Here is a 19,275-nt window from a genome sequence, read left to right as displayed (position 1 = left end):
AAGAGACCTCAAGGGCCATCCAGTCCAACCCCCTGCCATGCAGGGATGCACAAAGTACACCCAACAGATGGCCACCCAGTTTCTGTTTAAAAACCTCCAAAGAAGGACACTCCACTATTCTCTGAGCCAGTGTGTTCCCCAGCCAAACAGCTTTTATTGTCAATACGTTCTTACTAGTGTTGAGGTGGAATCTCTTTTCCTGTAGCTTGCATCCATTGTTCTGGGTCCTGTTCTCTGGAGCAGCAGAAAACAAGCTTGCTGTCATGGCCAGCCAAGATCAGCTCGATGAGGAGGAGGACGAGCCTCCTCCAGAGCAAGAACTAATTGAGGCTACACTAGGTGGTAATCCTGCTCTGCCAGGGCCCAGCTGTGCTCTCCCAGCCCCAGAGAAGGAGGCCCAACCAGGTCCTAGTGCTAGGGAGAGGCCTCCTGTGGTGCAACAGTCTAGTGGTGACTGGGGAGGAAGCTTGCCTGGATGTGCCTACTTACAAACAGAGAAGGGCTGAGAGTGCTTGCAGGCACAGATCCAAGAGGATTGCAGAGAGGCAATTAGCCAACCAGCCTCAGGTGGCATGGGGGAGAGTTTCCCTTACTTAAGCTGTAGAGAGGCCTCCTCTACTCAGTGCCAGAGTTTATTGCATGATTCCTTGGTGTGATTGCTGCTGGCACTGTCTCCTTGTATCTTGACTCCTTGTTGCTTTGACCTCGGACTGGACCCTTGTTATCTTCTGGCTGCTTTGACTTTGGACTGCTTTGACTACTCTGACTCCCGGAATCCTGACTTTGGCTTGGCTTTTGGACTGCTCTGACTTCTGGTATCCTGACTTCGGCTTGGCTTCTCAGACTGCTCTCACGCTTATTCCTTGCAAGGTCTGTGTCCTGCTTCCACTTGCTGGGCTAAGCCATTCTTATTGGTGTGTGTCTGTGTGTGCTGGCCACAGTCCAGGACACTTGCTCCCTTCCCAATATGACATCTCCTCAAATATTTAAACAGGGCTATCATATCATCTCTAAATCTTCTCTTCTCTTGGCCAAACGTACCCAGTTCCCTAAGTCGTTCTGCATAGAGCATGGTTTTCAGACTTTTCACTATTTTGCTCACCCTGCCCTGGACAAATAGTGTTATTGATAGAGGGGAAATATTGTATATTCAGGTCGGTCAACCAGTTGCTAGGTCGGCAACTGTCTGCCAGAGGACTTTTTCTTCAGCTGCTCCTAATCTATGGAGTGACCTGCCAGAAGAGCTTCAGCAGCTGAATATGTGGTGCTAATTTAAAACAGCATTGAAGATGAGTCTCTTCTGGCAGGCTTATCCAGATAACATTTAAATTGTGGATTTAGGTGCTGAATTTTAAATGTTGACTGTTTAAAACTGTATATGTCTTATTTGTCATTCTACACTATTGCATGTTTTAATTAATCAGTTTTAACTGATGTTGTTCATTGTTGATTTGTTGTTGTTCCCCATTGCAATCCATGAGGAGAGAGCATAAGAAATCTTCTTTTTTTCCTTCCTCCTCCTCCTCGTAAAACATTTAACATTTAACCTTTCCAGTCTGGTTTCTGCCCACAGCACTCTACAGAGACAGCCCTCACCAAGATCTCAAATGATTTCTTGCAGGCCAAGGCGAATGGTGTCTTCTCTATTTTCATTCTTCTTGATTTGTCTGCGGCCTTCAACACTGTGGATCACTGTCTCCTGATTGATTTACTTTCTGACCTTGGGTTCTCCAACTCTGCTCTTGACTGGTTTAAATATTACTTGTCAGATAGATCTTTTGCAGTGGTCAGACTTCGTCCTCTGTTCCCTTATCTGTTGGTGTTCTCCAGGGCTCTGTCTTGGGTCCCCTTTTGTTCTGTCTATACACATTGTCCCTAGGTAAACTCTTCAGTTCTTTTGGTTTCTCCTATCATCTGTACGTCAGTGACACTCAGCTGTATCTCTCCACCCCTGACCTTTTGCTGGGGCTTGAACAGCAAGTTTCTTCTTGTCTGACTGCTATCTCTCAGTGGATGCGGCTTTGGCGCTTGAAGCTCAACATGTCTAAGACAGAGCTTTTTGTCTTTCCACCTAAACCCACCCTTCAATATTCCTTTTCTGTTTCTCTCAACAACACTTCTATTCAAACGGTTCATCAAGCCCGCAGTCTTGGTTTCATTTTTTATTCTTCTCTGTCATTTATTCCCCAGATCCAGGCCACTGCCAAGGCCTGTAGATCCTTTCTCCACAATATTGCCAAGATCAGTCCATTCCTCTCAGCCTCTACTGTGAAGACTCTGGTCCATGCCCTAGTGTATCACGACTAGATTATTGTAACCTTCTTCTGACAGGGCTTCCTCACTCTCACCTCCATCCTTTAATCTTTGTCCAGCATTCAGCTGCACATATTATCACATCCGCTTACCGCTTTGACCATGTTTCTCCTCTTTTCTCCTCTCTTCATTGGCTCCCCTTCCCCTTCTGCATCCGGTACAAGCTTTTGTTGTTGACTTTCAAAGCCTTCCATGCACTGGCCCCTCCTTCTTTCTCCTTACATTCCTACTCATACTATTCGCTCTGGTAGTCAAGGTCTCCTGTCTCAGCCTAGGATTGCCTCTGCCCCCTCCCGGATTTGTCTCTTCTCACTTGCTACCCCTTACTCCTGGAACCTTCTTCCCCCACATGGCAACCTCATCACTTTCAAAAGTTTCAAAATTGAGTTAAAGACTATATTGTTTAGCGAAGCGTTCCCAGGTGAGCCCCTCTCTGCCCAAGGATGCCTCATTTTAACTATCCATTAAGAAGCCAAGCCCTCCCTCCAGTCCATCTCCCTTTCTCCAGGCCTCAGAGGTAGAGAAGAACTGCTGGATCTGATCCTCTTCCCCACCACCATTCCCTTCTTTTGTGTCGTGTCTTTTTAGATTGTAAGCCTGAGGGCAGGGAACCATCTAATTAAAAAGATTGTATGTACAGCGCTGTGTAAATTTACAGTGCTATATAAATAAAAGTTAATAATAATAATAATAATAGTGATGTTATTATATAAATAAATGATTATAATAAATACATAGAGAGATCTTGTAGCACCTTTGAGACTAACTGAAAGAAAGAATTTGGCAGCATGAGCTTTCATAGATTTCACTCTACTGCCTCAGATGCATTTAGTGGAAAGTTAGAATTGTGCATGCTATCATTTTCCCCACTTCTGTGCATGGCTGTGAAAGGTGGGCAGAGAAGAAAGCTGAAAAGAAGAAAATCCACTCATTTAAATTGTGGTGCTGGAGAAGAGCATGGATAGCATGGGCTGCAAAAAAGAGTAATATATGAGCCCAAGAGCAAATCAAGTCTGGGTTCTTCCTAGAAGCCAAGATAACTAAACTGAGACTGTTGTTCTTTAACCATATCATGTGAAGACATGACTCATTAGAAAAGACAATAATGCTTGGTAAGGTGGAAGGTAGTAGGAAAAGAGGAAGATTGCATTTTAGATGGATAGACTCAACAAAGAGAGTCACAGCCATGAGTCTACAAGATCTGAATGATTGATGATAGGGTGATTTGGAGGTCTCCCATTCAACTTGAGACCAATTAACAACAACAAATTTCTGATTCACATGTTGAGGGGAGATGCTTTGAACTGTCGAGAAAGAATTAATGAGAACTTTGAGTTAACATTTGGATTTGCTTGAACAAAATCTGAGATTTTATTTTTTAAAGAAATGGGCCTGCTGGGCTGTCGACGTTTTTATAATTTTTATAACTATATGTTTGGTACTGAGAGACTAAATTCACTGGAGCCCTGGTGGCACAGTGGTTAAATGCCTGTACTGCAGCCATTCACTCGAAACCACAAGGTTGCGAGTTCAAGACCAGCAAAAGGGCCCAAGCTCTACTCAGGCTTGCATCCTTCCGAGGTTGCTAAAATGAGTACCCACACTGTTGGGGGCAAATTAGCTTACTTGCTAATTAGCTTACTTGCTGTTCACCACTATGATCTTTGGAATAGCAGTATATAAACAAAACAACAAAACAAACTGTTTCTGTTTAATGGGAAAATGCATAGAGATTATGATAATAATTTCCCTCTAGACAAATCATATTCCTATTTTCCTGGAATTCCTTCAACTCTCACCATTACTGTAGGTAAGAAATATTCACATAAAAGTAAACTAGTCTTTCAAGACAAAATCAAACAATTTCTAGTCATCTGAATGATCTGTTGCAAAAAATCAGGTAATACTATGTCAAATGATATAATAAATTATATTATGTAATATGATTTTACATAATATGATATTATCTATATTATATAATATACATATATATTATATTACATAATATATAATATTTCATAGTGACTGGTAATAGCTGTCATTATGTGTGTACCCCCCCCTCAAAATATTGTGACATTCTGGTGGATTAATTGAGAAGAAACACAGCATTTTAGAAGATGCAGTTAAAAAGGCCAGCTTTTAAAAGTGTGCATGCGCCCATTTAGGAACAGACAGCTGAAAATAGGAGAGGTAATGATCATGTTATGGGGACGGCAGCAAGATTTCTGGATAAGAAGCACAACATGAAATATTTAATGTATTCTTCAACAGAATTAAGAAATTAGTGAATGGTTTTTAAAAGACCTTACATTTGTAAGACTGGATAGTTGTAGATTTTATTCAGTAGGGAGGATTCAGTGATTCTTTTCAGAAATGGTTTCCTTTTAAAAGTGGATTTCTGTTCAAGTGAGAAGTAATTCTTCCTTTCTTTTTTAAAAATAAGTGAGGCATGCTTAGAGATTTAGGTGACGACTTCTTATTTGAAGAACTTGCTTTCATTTTTGCTTATATGTCTCCAGAAGGTTTCCATCCTCATAGTAAGCACGGTTGGGGTAAATGCAAAAGAAACTGTACATCTAATGAATTTATAGTAAGAAAAAAAGCCTGCCTTATTCCTGGTTTGGTCTACTGTAGTAAAGGTAATATTCCCATGCTTTACCATCCTGAAGAATATAGATAATTTATGGGAGGATTTCAGAGTCAGACACAAAGGAGGAACTGGGGAAGTGGAAGTTTTGTGAGTCAAATGAAAAATGTATATGAAGTAGTAGCTTTTTATATCACTTAGATTTGCATAGACCTACTCATAGATTAGGGTGGAGATGCTGCTTCAAGGAAGCGCTATATGGCAATTGGGGAATTCCATATCATTAGTGAACTGTGATATTGTGTAAATAAATGCACAACATGTCTGATTTGCATACATAATACTGCACCTTTGCATCAGTGCCCAGTTGTGAACCATGCATAATGTTCACCAGGGCACTATGACTGCTAATTGTGAAATGGATCTCCATGCAGACATCTACTTCTGCACTCTGCGCCTCCATTGCATAATGGTGCAACAGTGCAATCTGTAGGCATAAGGTAATTTTGTTGGTTTTGCCTTCAAGTAATTTCCAATTTATGGTGACCCTAAGGTGAACCTAACATGGGGCTTTCATGGCAACTTTCTTCAGAGGGGGCTCTCATGGCTGAGCCAGGATTTGAACCCTGGTCACCAGAATCATAGTCCAATGCTCAAACCAATCATCAGCAGGATACGTACCTTTGTTTATTGAAGGAATGGGCAGAGAGGGCTGTCTCATTCTGTTCTGAAATGCTGGTCTTTTTGTATTTTTAGAATTGTACATTTTAGACTTGAAAAGAACAAATCCCTTTACTGTTTCTATTTAAATGAAAAATACAGAGACTATAGTGATAACATGTTAACGATGAGGTCATCTTCCAGAAGTCTAGGAAAGTAATGACACGATAGATGCATCCCAAGCTTTTAGTATCTTGAGTAAGGGTTCAAACCCTCCTTTCCTAAGCAAGACATCTTTAGTCAGCCAAGGAACAATCTAGATAGCATTAATTGCTCAAGAGCCCCCCCCCCCCCCCCCCAAACTGTTGCTAGGGTCTTCTGAAGAGCACCAGAAAAAGTACTGGGATGCTTTCTGTGCTACAACCCACTTGCTGCATCATTGACAATCAATACAACTTTTATTATAGCAGTGATATATGTCAGTTATCACTACCAAATGAAGGGGGAATTTACATTAGCCAGATTTCAGCTAATGCCATCAGTGGTAGTAGAGGGCAGATTTGCTAAATCTCATATAAATTGTATCTCTGCCACTGTGGATGAAACAAAGTTGAAGATTTCCCCACGATTTATTCAGCTGTCCCTTGTCACCTGAAATAAGGAACCCATTCCATTCAAGATCCTTGCAAGTTAAAAATTTCTGGCCTGCAAGTTGAAAGATTAAATTCCTACTCTACAATAAAGATCCTACCATACTTGAAGAACCACAATTTTACTACTGGCCTTATCTAAGGTCCAAAACACACTGCAGAAATAATCCAATTTGAGATCCCTTTAACTGCCCTGTATCAAATGCTATGGAATTTTGGGAACTTTAGTTTTGTGCGACATTCAGCCTTCTCTGTCAGAGAGTTCTGTGCCACGATAAACTACAATTCCCAGAATTCCCTAGCACTGAGCGGTCTTAAACTGGATTATTTCTGCAGTGTGTTTTCGACCTAAAACACAGACAGACCAGCCATTGTCAAGTAAACAAGAAGACAGAGCAGAAACACCATGTACCAGATATGAAATAGATTCAAATGGAACAGAAACAACTGTAATAACATTAATCACATTAGCTGTAATCAAACTCAAGGATGTTTTAATACATAATCTGATTTTAATGTCACACCGAATGCAATATTTTAACAGGTTATAGTATTCCTTATGCTCATATTATACCTATACTTTCTTGTAGCAACCTATGGTCATGTAAAATAAATTTTTGCTGCTTAGATTTTAAGATTAGATTTTAAAGTTTGTATAGAGTTTTGTATAGAGCTTTTAATACATTTTAAACTTTAATGTATAATGTTTTAACTTTTTAAAATGGTTTAATTACTTTTTTAAAAAAACTTTATATCTACATTTTCATGCTTGTATTGTTTTTAACTCGTACTGTTTTAAATTTTTGTCAGCTGCCTTGAGTTCCTATATTGGGAGAAAAGTGGGATATAAATTAATAAAATATGATGATGATGGTGATAATGAAGCAATAAATGTGAACTGAATTGAATTGAATTAAACTGGGAAGGAATGGAGATTTTTTAAAAACAAAGTCTTGGGGAGGCCTAGAATCACAGCCAGTTCCAGTCCAGGACACAGACACAAAACTGGAAGTCGCACTGTGAAGGCATCTCTGAGGTACCTTTGTGGAGGGAGATTCAGTCCCAGCCCACACATTTTACTTGTTTTGTTTTTGGAAGGTGTGTCTTTTAAATGGCTTTGAATGCCCACACATAGGTATAAGTATTGGTTTTGCTTGGTGTTGTAAACAGTGAGGTCATACTCCAAGATGTATTTTTAAATATTATTTTATTTATTGGATCTGTATCCCGCCTTTCTCCCAAAATGGGATTCAAGATTATTGAGGGATTTCAGGGTAAAATACACAGAGGTAAGACATTTCTGTTACGCAGTCTGGGAAATGACCGAAGCCTTATCTGTATGGAGAAAAGACCTGCCCCCCCAATCCAGGTGGCATCTTGTTCTGGTGTGGTCAGTTCAGACAATGTTTGGCACTTTCAGCAACAAATCCAGGGTATAATGCACTTAACACAGATTTCAAATCCTTCATATTCCAGATCTTTTGGGAAGATCTAGAGCCTTCTTTTTCATGCTGGGGAGGTTGTCTGAATGGGTGTCCCACTGAGATGCCTGCTGTGTCTTCTGCTGTTGCCAGTCTTTTGCTCTGACATCAGTATGAGACTCCCAGCCCTGTGATCATCAGCGCATCTACTGCCACTACCACAGATCACTCACTTCTGTGGTCAGAATGTGGCACAAAGGTGTTGCATTCTGACCTTAGAAGTGAACAATCTGTGGTGGTGGTGGTAGTGAATGCACTGGGCAGTTTGGTGGGACACCCATGCAGACAGCCATCTTGATGTTGTAATGGAGGGCCGGGTAATGAGGGGAGGTTTGGGCAGGTCACTCCAGGCTGTCCCCAGAGTGTCCTGGCCATTTCAGACAAGGCCTGGGTGACCTTTAAAAGCCATTGAATTTGTAGGATGGACCCACTCACACATTTTCTTCATTAGAGAGGACCCTTCATTTTCAGCAATAGACTTTTGGGTCTGGACTTCATTTCTTGAGTGATGTAATTCATTCTTTTGTCCTTTCTGGGTAAATGGGCAAGGCCTAATAATCTGGCTGCTGCTATCTTATTGAAGAGTTACATTTCTTTCTTTCTTTTTCTTTCATTTTCATAGTGCAATGTCCAGGTAGCTGTAAAAAAAAGTGTACAGGGCACGAATATCGATCTTTCTATAGATCCTGCATTGTTCCTGGCTACGTCTATTGCTGCAAGTGAAAAGGTAATATTCACACACACTTTAAGTGCTAGACCATGGATAATTTATGGGGAATTGAGGCACAATATGCACACGGGCTGTGAAAGATGCATGAGAAAAATGAGAAATTTGCTTTTAAAGCTCCTCAATTTGATGGGATGAACTCACAAATTTTGTTCACAGAAGGAATGACACATGTGCGTCTACATATTTTATGAATGCCATGCTTGTTTATGCGCTTTGGAGAGACTCAGTTCTGTTACATTTTGTTTCGTTGGAAAATGTATGGAAAGTATAATGATGACTTATTTCCTTTTCCTTTTTAGATGGAGGATCTTTCATGCACCCTGCAGGTAAGAAATGGTCATGTAGATGCAAACCAGTTCTTTGTAAAATAAATATGTGGATTCACTGGCTATCTCTGCTGATATTGATGAACTCTACTCTTGTACAGGGCAGGTAATACCCACTGTATTCATTTTTACCTTTTCAAAAGATGATGTTGTTCTTGTTCTAATGGGCAACATGTCACAGCATGCCAATTTAAACCACCAACAATATACTGCCAGCAAAGAATTGGCTATGAACTTCATTCAGCCTCTCTTTCCTTACCAGACTATTACTAGTTGTCCTTGCCAGATCGAAGAGATTTTTTTAAACCCATTCTTGTAATGAAGTTTGACCGTTCTCTTCTGATACTTTTCATAGAAAGATGGAGTAGTTTATTAGATGAAATTGTATTAACATATCTTTTCTTTTTCTATTTGCCAGCATGACATAGAATACAATAAAATCGTATGCCATGGAATTACTAAACTGCAGCAGTCCATTCCTAAAAGGTGGATCTCTTCTTCAGCATCAGTCTCATATACCTAATATGATGAAACAGTGATTTATAAGTCTTTTGGGCTGCAGAAGATCTTCCAGAAATTAAAATTCTCATTCCTTATAAAATGTTTTAACTTACTGCTCTTCATAAAACCAAATCTGTTGTGCAGATGAAGTCTTGCATCATCTTTCTTTATCTCAAATGATTATTGGTGGGAATAGATTGGGGGCTCCTTTGTTCTGTTTCTCCTGAATGGAGGCACTGACCTCCTTTCCTTTAGGTTTCAAAAGAATGCAATGAAATCTACAAACAAAATACTTGTGATGTAATTTATCACTAATTTCTTCTCAAATGAAACAATGTAATTTCAGCAATTTTCTTCCCTCTGTGGGAAAGTCTTTGGAAACCACAAAGTTTACAAAGACTACTCACAATTCAGTCTTCATTCCTCATAAAATTTTCACATGGTTGTTTTTGCACAGAAAAGAGCATTTCATACCCAGGAATCAGCATTTTATGCACAGAAAATATTCCTGCATAGAAATATTGTTGTCTGTGCAGAAAATGCTGTTTTTTTTCCAGTTTTTGATGCAACTCATCCATGTGCGAATTTTGTGCAGAATAACTTTTGAACGATAAAGATTCCCATAAGTCCCTAATTCTTCTTATCAGATTTGTTCCAACCCTAAAAGATAGAAGTATGTCTCGGTGGTCTTTTTTCTTTTCTGTGTTTTTGATTCCATGGCCAAACGTCTACCTCAGAGTTGCATATAATTCTTCACCAGTTCTACAGAACCCTTGTGCTGAATGGCAGTGTTGCATCACTGAACTAAGAGATGAAATGTATAACTCAGTGCACACAAGTATGTGATGTGCACCTATACACATACATGCTCAATGCACAAAGTGCATCTGTGTGCATTATGTATCTGTATCTACAGTAGCACTGCATGTACAACTCCTGCAACCTTGAACTGAATGTGGATGTTCTGCATCAGTTAAAACACTCATATGGAGGGACTTAAAATATGCGTGCATAAGACACCATATGATGGTTAATAGAGCACACTAAAGAATTCCAGAAGAAAATCAGCATGTGCTTTATAGACTATAGCAAAACCTTTGACTGCATAGATCATGAAAAGCTATGGAACACTCTTAAAGACATCGAAGTGTCACCACATCTGATAGTCCTGTTGAGAAATATATACTTAGGACAAGAAGCTACTGTTAGAACAGAAAATGGAGAAACAGAATGGTTTCCAGTTAGAAAAGGGGTCAGGCAAGGCTGTATCCTTTCATCCTATCTGTTCAACTTGTATGTAGAAAAGGTCATACGAAGAGTGGGTTTAGACTCAGAAGAAGGAGGAGAAGAAGGAAGATAGGAAGGTCTCAATAAGACAATCTCAGTGGTGGAATCTCTTAAGTTGGAATCTTTTCCTGTAGTTTGAATCCATTGCTCTGGTGCCTACTCTCTGCAGTAACAGAAAACAATCTTGCTCCACGTTAAATATGACACCCCTTCAAATATTTAAACAGGGCTATCATATCACCTCTCAAACTTCTCTTCCTCATACTAAATATACCCCACTCCCTAAGTTTCTCCTCATGGAGCATGGTTTCCAGACCTTTCACTATTTTGGTCATCTTACTCTGGACACAGTATTCCAGGTGAGGCCTGACCAAAGCAGAATAGAGTGGCACTATTGTTGGCTCTCTTCTCAATTTTCCACCCGGTGGATTAGCAGTTTTAAAAAACAAAACTCTGGCCCACTTGAGAAGTCAACATACAGCGCTATCTGAGATAGACACTTTCAGAAGCACCTTACTGTAGCAGTACAGAAGTGCTGTTCACTTTAGCGGTATTGGCAATGCACTTAACATGTTCCATAAACAAACTCACGGACACAGTTGATTTCTTCCAAGTCCTTGGAGGGTCTTTATCTTGAGTTCCGATATATACAAATATTTATAAACTCTGCTCCCAACTACCATCAACACACAAACTCTGCTCCCAAATACCATCAACACACATCATCTGTAGTAATTCAGCAACAATCCCCACAACACCAATCATTATCAAATCACTAAATCCAACCCACTCACATCAATCCATAGGTGCCTTGACTCTTACTGCATTTATATACAGAGTTGGCTAAGAGTCATCATCTGGTGCTACTCAGCATGAAGCAATCTCTGTAGAAAGTTTTTGCATCATGCCAAGTGCTCTGACTCACCAATTCCTGCCACTCAAAATATTTTACAACAATTTAAAGGAACATTGTTCCAACAACTATTACTTCCCTTGATCTAGACACTATACTTTTACGGATGCAGCCTAGAATAGCATTGGCCTTTTTAGCTGCCGCATCACACTATTGGCTCACATTCAACTTGTGGTCCACTAGGACTCCTAGATCCCTTTCACATGTACTGTTCTCAAGCCAGATGTCCACTGTCTCATATCTGTGTATTTCATGTTTTTCTGCTTTAGTGCAGTACCTTACATTTCTCCCTTTTGAAATTTATTTTGTTAGTTTTGGCCCAGCTTTCCGTCTATTAAGGTTATTTTAAATTTTGATCCTCTCCTCTGGGGTATTAGCTACCCCTCCTAATTTAGCATCATCTGCAACTTTAATAAGCATGCCCTCTATTCTTCATACAAGTCACTGATAAAAATGTTGAATAGCACTGGGCCCAGGACAGAGCCCTGTCCCTATTGGACCCCACTGGTCACTTCTCTCCAGGATGAAAAGGAGCCATTGCTGAGCACCCTTTGGGTTTGGTTGGTAAACAAATTGCAAACCCACCTAACATTTTAATAGCTTGATTGCAAGAATATTATAGGGGACCTTGTGAAAGGCCTTACTGAAATCAAGATGTGCTATACCTACAGCATTCTCTTCATCTATCAAGCTGGTATTTTTATATATAAAAAGAGATCAGATTAGTCTGGCATGATTTGTTTTTGAGAAATCCATATTGACTTTTTGTGATTATGGCATACCCTTCTAAATGTTCACAGACTCGTTGATTATCTGCTCTGGAATCTTTCCTGGTATTGATGTCAGGCTAACTGTGCAATAGCCCAAAAACCCCACAAAAATTGTGCAATGATTGTTGGGATGCTCCCCCCTTTTAAAGTTTTCCCTCCTCCAGTCTGCTGGGATTTTTCCTGTTCTCCATTGACAACTGCCATTGGCAGTTCTATTAATATCCTTGGATGTATTTCATCTGATTCCAAGTATTCCTCTACTACCTCTGAACTTATTCTGTGCTGGAAGAAGGAAGGAAGTGAAAAAAAGCCCTTTTTATTGTTCTTAACCTTTGTAGCAAGCATGAGTTGATTCTGTGCTTTAGCTTTTCTACACATTCTGTGCTTAAGCTTTTCTACACATGATATCTATTTGTTTGAATTCCTCTTTGGTGATCCCCCCCCCTTTTCCATTTCTTATACAAGTCTCGTATAAAACTTAGCTCAGTTGAAAATTCTTCAGTCATCCATCCCGGTTTTTGGGACACCTCCCATTTTTCCTTCTCATTGGAACTGTTTGAAATTGTGCCTTCAGTATCTCCCTTTTGAGAAACCGCAGAAATAATCATTTTTAGTAACAAGAGGTGAAATTGATGGGGAGAGACAGAGATGGTAGGGGAGGGTTTCCCCTCGATAGTGGATGACTGGGGGCAGACGATATCAATCATGGAGTGGCAATAAAAGTAGTGAGGGGTAACAGAAGATATGGTAATAACAGGATGAAACACTGTTACAAGGGAAGACGTGATTGATGTGTGAAATCTATCTCACCTTCCATTCACTCTGTTACCCCAAGAGAACTGGAGCATGAACCAATCTATCCACAGAACCTTTCCCTGCTCCTGTGCAATGCCAGGTCGGTTAAAATAAAACACACATCATCTATGACCTTCTTACGGGAGAGGAAGATGACCTGGCATGCTTTACATAGAATCATAGAATCATGCAGGATGATAGTACTACAACTTTGACTTATGTTCTACCAGCCGGGTATTCTATCGGTGAGCAGGTAAGGGGAAGTGAGCAAATGAGAGGAGTGGCCTTGGTCCATAAAAACAACCTTACCTTGGCCAGGATACCTGTTCGGAAAACAGACCATATTGAGTGTTACCTAACCCTGAAGATAGATAGTCTGGGGATTCTGTTGGTATACTGTCCACTCTGTTGTCTAACAGACTCCCTAGCTGAGCTGATACAATTGGTTGTGGAGTTGGTGTTGGAATTGTCCAGGCCTTTAGTCCTGGGCGACCTCAACATCCCCTTCGAGTCCAGTTTGACAAATCTAACGGGTGCAGCTTGGGAGTTCATGGTATTCATGACAAACATGGGCCTGTCCCAATTAGTCTCTAGGCCTACACATTGTGCAGATCATACCCTTGATGTGGTCTTTAGCATGGAACAGGTACAACTGTGGGCAGAGGTAATTAATATCACCACATTGTCATGGACAGATCATTTCCTGATCAAGGTTGGACTGAAGGCCACTGTTCACCCCGTTGGGGGTGGAGGACATATTAGAATGGTCTGCTAACAAAGACTGATGGAGCCTGTATGGTTTCAGAAAGCCCTAGAGGGTTTTAATGGTTGGTAGCACCAGTGATTCTGTCAAGGCCTTGGTTAACACCTGGAATACTGGCCTCACCAAGGCTATAGACACAATCACTCCCAAGCGTCCTTTCCAGCCTGCTTCCAAGCGTAAACCTTGGTATACAGAAGATATTAGAAATATGAAATGGGCTGGACAATGACTAGAGCGCTGCTGGTGAAAAACTCGACTCCTATTTGACAAGACACACTATAGGATTTTCTTCATTCCTATGGAGTGGCAATACGCGCAGCAAAGTAATATTTTTATTCTCCACGCATTGCGTCTGTGAATTCACATTCAGCACAGCTGTTCAGGGTAGTAAGGGATCTAACAGATACCTTCCTCCCAGAACCCATTATTAGATTCTACAATAGCCTGCTGTGATCCATTAAACAATCATTTTGCAGATAAAGGCGGGTTAAACACAGCCATTAAAGTACGCACAGAGCGCGTACTAGGGTTAGGGAGGTGCGGTGCTTCCGCACCTCCCTAACCCTAATACGCGCTCTGCGCGTAAAAAATGACGGCGGCCGTTCCAGACGTCTGCCGCCATTTTTATGTAGCGGATGCTGTGCTTCTGCACGTGTCGCAGTGGTTATGATGCCGCGAGTGCGCCAGCGGCACTTCGCAGCATCATAGCCGCGCTGTGAGAAGGAGCTCCATTTTGTAGGAGGTTTGGCTGCTGTGACTCCCTCGCGGAGCAAACAGCAGCGCCGGGTTTGTAACCCACCAAAATCTCTCAAATAGGAGCCAACTTGGATGCTGGCATTGCAGCAGAGGTGATAGGTGAGGTGTCCAGCAATTCCGTGAACAATTTTATTCTGGATCAGTTTGAGCCTATGAGTACCGAGGACATGGACAAACTCCTTGGTAGTGTGAAAAAGATAACTTGCTTCTCGATCCTTGTCCTTCATGGATGGTTGTCCAAGGCGGAGATGCAACAATGATGCTTTTAAGACATATTATTAATGCATATTATTAATTCTCTTAGGGAAGGCTAGTTTCTATCCTGTTTAAAAGAAATGGTTGTAAAGTTGTTTCTGAAAAAAACTTCCCTAGATCCCCTGGACGGGAAGAACTATAGGCTAGTCTCACATCTTCCGTTTCTGAGCAAAGTGATAGAGAGGGCTGTTGCCTTTCAACTCCAAGTAGTCTTGGATGAAACAGATTATCTGGATCCATTTCAAACTGTGGTGGAAATTCCTTGTTGAAATAAAAAGCCATAGAAACATGGAGTCGCTTTGGTTAAAGAAAAATAGGTTTTTAAAATAGAGGCTTGGAGTTTAGAAAAAATTAGAGCAAAGGAGTAAAAAGAGCATCATGACCCGTAAGAAACTGGCACCAACAAAATTAGACATAATATACACCATTTAAGATAAGGATACATTGTTGATGTTCAGAAGCAAGGTTAGAAGGAAAGCTACTAAATTCCTAAAGGAGGGGGTAAGGGCTGATGATGCAGTTTTAATGTATGCATGTATTTCTGTTCTGATTGTAAGAATTCTGTATGTTTAAATTGTAATTAGCCAATCAGGTGTATTGAAGAAGCTTCTTTGTCTTCAATAATATAAAAAGAGCCATTTTGTCTTGTTCGGGATCTCAGCTTTTTGGAACTTGAATTCCACTGAATTCAATGTTTTCCTTTGTCGACAATTGGAAATAAACTTATGGATTTTAAATTTACTAGGTCCTCTTGTCAATCATTGCTATGCCAGGCCTAGATCTTTAAGTTTTCTAAAATTTCTGTTACAAAACCAGCTTTAGGGCAGGATGTGGAGTTGGGGCTGCTATGGTCACTTTAGTGGTATCGACAGTGGAAGTGTAACCCTGTTGGTAATTTTGACCTCTCAGTGGCCTTTGATACTATTGACCATGATATCCTTCTGGAACGCTTGGGAGAGTAAGGAGTTGGGGGCACTGCATTGCAGTGGGTCCGATCCTATCTCTCAGGCAGATTTCAGATGGTGATCCTTGGGGACAGCTACTCTTCTAAAAGGGAGCTTAAATCTGGTGCCCCTCAAGGCACCATTCTGTCCCGAATGCTATTTAATATATACATGAAGGTACTGGGTGAGATCATCCAGAGACATGGGGAGGGGTGTTATCAGTACGCTGATGACACCCAGATATATTTCTTCATGCCTCAGACTGCACTAATGTTAAGGTGGGATCTCTGTCCTGTAACTTGCATCAATTGTTCCATGTCCTAGTCTCTCGAGCAGCAGAAAACAAGCTAGCTCCATCTATAATTACAGAGTATGGAGGTACATAGTGTGTGTATATAAACAAACAAACAAGCTTCATTTATATACTGCTTCATACCGCCTACGCAGTGTCTAAGCGGTTTACAACTGTAAGCTAATTTGCTCCCAACAATCTGGGTACTCATTTTAGCGACCTCGGAAGGATGCAAGCCTGAGTCAAGCTTGAGCCCTTTTGCTGGTCTAGAACTTGCAACCTTGTGGTTTTGAGTGAGTGGCTGCAGTACAGGCATTTAACCACTGCGCCACCAGGGCTCCTATATATGCCTTCAAGTCACCTTGTTCATAGGGTTTTTTTAGGCAAGGAACCCTCAGGAGGGGAATGTAGTCAACAGCACCTGTAGTACAGTTGGCCCGTCTTATACACAGATTTTTTATACACGGATTCAGTTATCCATGGTTTGAAAATGTTAAATTTTTTTAATAAATTTTAAATAGCAAACCTTGATTTTCCATTTTTTACAACGGACACCACTTTGCTATGTCATTATATTTAATGAGACTTGAGCATCCACTGATTTTGTTATCCATGGGGGATCTTGGGACCAAAACCCAGTGTATAACAAGAGTCCACTGTATTTGCTGGCAGTCTCTCATTCAAATACTAACCAGAGCTGACCTTGCTTAGCTTCTAAGATCAGATGGGATCTGGTGCCCTTAGGGTATTTAGGCCTTGATGGAGATGCATTGTTCCTATACAAAAATGAAACCTGAACTGTGCTTGGTAGGAAAAGAAAGAGTTGAGGAGGAGAAAACACTGTGGATTGTTGGAAAATAAGAAATGTGCTCCGGTGTTGTTGAACAAAATATTGATAAACCTTGCTGTTGTTAAAATGGCTTTTATTTATCTTGCTAACGTGTTTCAGGAAGACCCTTCCTGAAGAGCTATAAAATTACAAGATTACAAAATTTATACATCTATTAACAAATGTTATATGTAAAAAAAAAGACAAATAGATTAAAAAAAATATTTTTTGAGGCCATAGATGGTGGAATCCATGGATGCCGAATCTGTAGATATGGAGGTCTGACTGAAGAAGATGTTACAGGTTGAGTAGGACATGCAGGGGCTCTTCGTTGTAATCAGGTTCCCAGCATAACTGTGGCTTCTGAGGTCCTGTACAGAGCAGAGTATAAAAGTTCCACAAGTGAAATTATGCTATCTCTCTCTTTGCAATTCTTCATAGATTCATCTTTTAGCCATTACATACCTCCCCATGGCCATTCAGTGGCTGGGGAGAGAGAGATTGGAAGTGTGCCTGGCTATGTTCCATCACCAAGTGTTGACCATGTCATCATTCACTGGGGTCCTTTGGAGGCCTTGGCAGATTATGTAATTTTTCTCTATTTGGCTATGGGGACATAGCCAGATTCTTCTCCAGACTCTCTCACTATCCACCAGCCAATGGCATCACTAGGGTTGATGTCACCCTCATGGACCTCCCCCATGATGGGGGGCAGTCATTATGAAACTGGAGAGACACCCCCCCCCACATGTGTGTATTGCCACACAACACTCCCCACCACCAATGTTCAGCTTCTCCATGCACAAGATTGCATGCTGGGTCTCAGAGAAACCCCACCACAAAACCCACTTCCACTTACATTCTTGGCTTTCAGAGATGTCACTTCTCACCAGGTGCCACCCTTAGAGATACATGGCCAGCCTGACCAGGAAGAGGACAGTGAGTATGGCAGACCCTCCTCCTCCTCCTCCCACTCAAGAGTAGCCACATCAAGAGCCGACAGGATAAAGGTGATGGATGCCAGTACAGTGGTGGCTCAGAACTGCCATTGCCATTGCCATTGCCATTGCTTCCCCATTGACCAGGATGAGGCCTCCTTGGGTTCTGGGTTGTGGGGCACTCTGCCATTGCTACCTCCCTAGTTGTGACACTCCACTTTGATGGTGTCACCCAGTGTGGTGTGAACCCCTGGATTCCCTAGTGATGCCACTGTCATGACCCACTGAATGGCCATGGGTCCTGACAGAGGAGATGTTATTGCAGTGAAATGTTGCATCCTAGGAATGGTTGTTGTTGCAGAAGGAGGAAGAAAATACCAACCTCTGCAACTACCTCTGCACACGTACATTGGGTGTACGATCATGTGCACTTTTCACATGAAAAGTTTGTGTAGAAAATGTGTGAGTTGAGCAACCTCCCACCAAAGATTTGATCATCATACATCAAGTTCTGGGTTATTATACATAATGATACTGCATTTTTGCAATTCATATTAGCATAGTACATTTCCAGCTCCTGTATGTAACAGCTTTCTGATTAGTACTTTTCTATGGTTGAAATCCTGTTAGCACTATACATATGTGTAACTGAAAGGAATTATGTGTGCTTTATAATGTTGTGCAAGGAGCTCCTCGTTCAATACCCTCCTCCCTGTAAAAGCAGCTGTCAAACCCAGGAGGCACTTTCATGGTCATTTATTGCTGGTGGAAGGAGAGGGAGGCAACAAGCCAGCACTTGTCCCAGCTGAGGTTCTTCTGTCAGGAGAAGAAGAATAAGGCCACTGTCTCAAATCTCCAGCAAGATGCTGGCGATCTGGAAGAGTGACTTCTTTCCACTTGTCCCAACTGCATTTGTGCTCTGCCTCATTGCATCTCCCTGTCTAATACACCTCAGTGTAGGATCTAGATCTATGGGCTTGACCGTTTATTTTTATAAAATCACTTCTTAAAGTGGAAAATAATTCAAGTATGCAGAGCAAAGGTCCACCTATTCTTGCAGACTTATATATGCAACCTTTATTGGGTAACTAAACTTCTGAAGCCTGAAGAATACTATGAAGGGCTATTTCAGAAATAGAACTCTGTCCTGAAAGTGATTACTGTTTTCCTCTCCTCTTATATGACTGTGGTGGTGAAATTCAAAACTGAGTATAGATCTGGAAGATAAGGCCTAAATTGAATCCCCCACAACTAGAGTAGGTGAGAGCTAGCATGGTGTTTGAGCACTGGCTTATGATTCTGGAGACCATGATTTGAATCTCCACTCAACCATGCAAACCCACTGGGTGATACTGGGCAAGTCATACTCTCTCAGCCCCAGAGGAAGGCCAAGGCAAATCCCCTCAGAACAAAATTTTCCAAGAAAACCCCATGATAGGTTCACCTTAGGATCACTACAGGTCAGAAATGACAACATTGTAGGTA

The sequence above is a fragment of the Sceloporus occidentalis genome, unplaced genomic scaffold, assembly GCF_023333645.1.
Source record: "Sceloporus occidentalis isolate IW3139 unplaced genomic scaffold, rSceOcc1.0.p SCAF_6, whole genome shotgun sequence".
NCBI classification, from domain to species: domain Eukaryota; kingdom Metazoa; phylum Chordata; class Lepidosauria; order Squamata; family Phrynosomatidae; genus Sceloporus; species Sceloporus occidentalis.
The sequence above is the reverse complement of the archived record's forward strand: the minus strand, read 5'-3'. Positions refer to the sequence as shown.